This window comes from Pinus tabuliformis, chromosome Q (genome assembly GCF_031772625.1).
Source record: "Pinus tabuliformis cultivar Carrire ecotype Pingquan chromosome Q, CPIR1, whole genome shotgun sequence".
In the NCBI taxonomy this organism is placed as follows: domain Eukaryota; kingdom Viridiplantae; phylum Streptophyta; class Pinopsida; order Pinales; family Pinaceae; genus Pinus; species Pinus tabuliformis.
In genome coordinates, this window is record NC_142296.1 from 1,016,408,791 (window position 1) to 1,016,413,231 (window position 4,441).

At 34.2% G+C, this 4,441-nt stretch overlaps 1 pseudogene; it reads left to right on the top strand.

Annotated features, from left to right (window-relative positions):
• Positions 1–316: 316 nt before the first annotated feature.
• On the top strand, positions 317–789 carry LOC149222949 (PHD finger protein ALFIN-LIKE 8 pseudogene; annotated as a pseudogene).
• The last annotated feature ends 3,652 nt before the right edge of the window (positions 790–4,441 follow it).

Genomic DNA, 4,441 nt, shown 5'->3' on the forward strand with positions numbered 1-4,441 from the left:
ATAACTAAGTTTCTCTATTTATTTGCCATCAATCATCAGTCACTCCATCAATTGATTCTTTTTCAGTTTTCAAACCCTCCGTGGCTCTGTGTTCTGTCCGAGATAAGTGTGAGAAGGGATTGCGAGGGAAAGGGTTTGTTATCTCTTCTTGTCGGCCATGATTGATCTGTTCTCATACTGCCGCCTGTGAATTCACAGCTTGTAGTTGTCGGACGATGCGCTTTTGCAATTCGAAGCTTGGACTGCTCGTGTATCATTCTCTTATTTTCTTGCAGAAGAAATTTAGGGCCAGAAACGCCTCGTTAGGGTTTCCATAGTATCGACAAGAAAAATGGAAGGCGGTGGTTTCGTTCGGTGCACTGTCGATGACGTTTTTAAAGATTTCAAAGCACGTCGAGCTGGCTTGATCAAAGCCCTCACTACGGATGTGGAGGAGTTTTATCAGCAATGTGATCCAGATAAGGACAATCTATGTCTTTATGGATTTCCAAATGAAACATGGGAAGTTAATCTACCTGCAGAAGAGGTGCCTCCTGAACTTCCCGAGCCAGCTTTGGGAATAAACTTTGCAAGAGATGGGATGCAAGAAAAAGATTGGCTATCACTGGTTGCTGTACACAGTGATTCCTGGCTACTTGCAGTTTCTGTCTATTTTGGTGCATGATTTGGGTTTGACAAAAATGACCGGAAGCGGCTTTTTAACATGATGAATGAACTTCCAACAATATACGAGGTTGTCACTGGAACTGCAAAGAAGCAAGTAAAAGAAAGATCTACAGTTACCAACAACAGTAGTAGCAAAAACAAGTCAGGAGGGAATGTGCGGTCATCTGAATCTCAACCAAAAATGTCGAAGTTACCACTATCCAATGGCTTCTCATGTTACTACCAAAATAAATTTAAATAAATAAATAAAAATAAAAAGGAATTTATTCCTAAGAATTTTTATGTTAAAATCAAAATCTTTTTTTTTTTTTAAAGAAATTGAATTTTTTTTTTTTTTTTTATATTGTTTTAAAATCAAAATCTTATAAAAAGTCTTTAAATTTATTCTAATCCTAAAACATTCTAGGATTTGTTTTATTGATTTAGGATAATTTTTTTAGCAAATGGATACAACTATATTGCAACCTTGAAAACATTTATAAACATTCTACTTTCTGATCCTCGAGATCGTGTGAAAATGCAGGAGGAGAGCATACTTATTTGAAACATAAAATATGATCCTACCTACTCTATGCTAATTGAAAATTACAAACTATTACGTGTAATTAAATTTCCAATGTAACCATTCACGCAATAGTAGTAAAAATATATTCATTTTCAATTTTGCAATTTTAAAATGATAATATACAAGGATGACCGAACCTAGTTTTTGTGAGTATGATCTAATGAAATAAAAAAAAAATTGATCTAACCTCGTACTTTTTTGAAACCATCGAAACCACTTGTCAATAAGGCTTTCATAGGCGTGATTTCCACTCTGATTCAGGTCATGCTGCAAGTTCTCTTCGTCCTCCTCAATTTCCTGTTCAAATAATTGTTCATCATTAGATATACAGGATGATTCTTCAAATGTTAATTCATTGTTTTCTTCTAGAGGAGTAGTTAAGCTTTTGGCTGCTGTCAAGATCTCTTCTTCGCAAGAAGAGGAGATCCTAACACTTGCTAGGATCTGAGCGAGTTGTTCCAAACTTATACTCATTGTTTTTATTGTGTTTTTTTTTTGTTTTTTTTTTTAGTGAATGGGGGTTTCTTTATTTGTGTTCTATTTCTATGTTTTCTATATGAGAATAAACTTAAATGAAAATTCCTAAATGCAACTAACCCTAAATGATCCTAAATACAAATTCTTCCTAAACAATCTTCTTAACTAGCTTACATATAAGTTTTCTTCCCCGGCAACGGCGCCAAAATGTTGGGTGATTTAGTTGTCTGCTAAATCCCTATCATTTAATTTATCAATCTGGGGTATCGTAAACTTAGAAGCAAACCAAAATAAATGGGACCTCAGATGAAATAGGTGTAGGAAGTTTGTTTAGAATGGAAATGCATATTACAAATCTAAACTATCAGATCTATTTTATGAAAGCATAAAAAAAATGTTTGATCAATGGAATTATTTTACTTTAGAAGATAGAGAAGAGTCTCTTGTTCAAGATTCCTGATTGTCCTTCTACAATCTTCTTATAATAACATTACCAAACACCTAAGAAAGCAAGAAAGAAAGCATATAAATGAAAGCAAGTAAATATTGTTTTCAGTTCAATTCTTAGCTCATGGAGAAGAGTCTCCTAACTTAGGAGGACTTGATTTCCCTTCTCACATAAAAAAATATATACTGAAAGGGAATCAATATTCACATAAATGTAATCTAGGAAAGCATATGAGAAATTAAATCTTATTTCAATTTAATCTAGCTCATGGAGAAGAGACTCCTAACTTAGGAGTTCCTGGTTTTCCTTCTCACATCAAAACTAGCTACTGAAAGGAGATCAACCTTCACACAACAAAACATGGCCATAACATGAATTCATATTGAAATGATCTACAAGTATTTACAACAAATAAATAAGATGAACATCATAATTAAAATTAGTATATTCACAACATTACTTTACAACAAAGTGTACTTATCTCAGTATGGGGATCCTTCCATTCCTCAATGAGCACACATGAACAACTATCACACCTTAAGAATCAAACAACACTCATAACTCATGATTTGGAGAAAGTGGTATTATTCATGTTGAATGAACATAAATCTAATGCTAATGAATAACTGATAATTGTTTTCTCTCCCTCCTCCTTTTCCTTTGAAGGATGCTCTTCTTATTTATACATGAATTAGGGATATCTACTCAATAAATGTAGATCCCTTAAATATCTACTAGACCCATACTTGTCTCAACTTATCCCTAAATACTAAATACAAATCCCATGACACATCAAAATCTCCATGATCTTTCTCCTTGGAATATGGTCCACCTCTTGAGTTGAAATTCGAATTTGATCTTGGGAGGCCACATAAGGGTGCCTTGGAAACTTCCAAATGATCTACACATGTCATCAAACTCAAGCCACTTTTAGGTATAAGCAAATACATGTTATTTCTCTAACTTTAAATCATAAATTCACTCTAAATACATGAAATTAATAACTTTGGAAAATGAAAATATAAACTCATATGGTAATGGAAATATAGGGTTATGTAATGATAATATGATGAAATGAGGTGACAAAATGAGGATAAAGGTGAAAATGGAGTGAAAATTGATGTTAATTTGGCGGCCCAACAAATTGTTTTGGGAAGTCCTTACTTATTTGACAGGAAAGCTATCTTCCATTGCCATGAAAATAAATATCATCTTTTCAAAGATGGCAAGGAGTACATTGTCAAAGCACATCGCAAGAAGGAAAATATAGCGATGCTAAATGCGGGATAGGTAAAAAGGTTAGTTAATTCAAGTAATAATTTTGTTCTTCTTATGATCAAGCCTAAGGTTGATTTGAATCATGAGTCATTTGACAATTGTGATCCCAAACTTAAATCAAATTTATATGATGTAGTTGATGCACATCATGCGATGTTTCAGGAACCAACAGGTTTGCCTCCTAAAAGGGAGATTCAACATGAAATTCATTTACATCCAGATTGTCCTCTTCCAAAAATAGTCATGTATCACATGTCTATTATGGAGAATGTTGAAATCAAGAAGAAAATAAAGGACTTGTTGGACAAGGGTTTCATAAGGCCAAGTAGTTCACCATGTGGGTCATCGATTTTATTGATTCCAAAGAAAGATGGCGCTTGGCGCATGTGTATAGATTTCAGGGCCTTGAACAAGATACCGGTAAAGAATCATTACCCACTCCCAAGGATAGATGATTTGTTAGATCAGCTGAAAGATGCTCGATATTTCATTAAGTTAGACTTGCGCAGTGGACATCATCAAGTAAGAATTGAAGAAAGCAACATTTGGAAGGAAACCTTTAAAACCAAACAAGGACTCTTTGAGTGGCTTGTGATGCCATTTGGTTTGTGCAATGCACTTGCAACTTTCATGCGGGTAATGGATGATGTCTTGCATCCTTTTCTTGATGATTTCGTTATTATCTACTTAGATGACATCTTAATTTTCAGCAAGTCTAGAGAATATCATGTCATGCATGTTAGGAAAGTACTTGATGTTTTGAAGAAGAATCAGTTATTTCTTAAAATGTCAAAGTGTGAATTTGTAAAGACTTCTTTGTTTTATTTGGGACACATAGTAGGAGGAGGTTCTTTGAGCATTGATCCTACTAAGATTGAGGCTATTGTGAATTGGCCTACTCCCAAATCCATTACAGAGGTAAGAAGTTTTTTGGGTGCAGCTCAATATTGGAGGAAGTTCATCTCTAACTCCTCTTCTATAGTAGCTCCTATGCATGCAGTGACAAG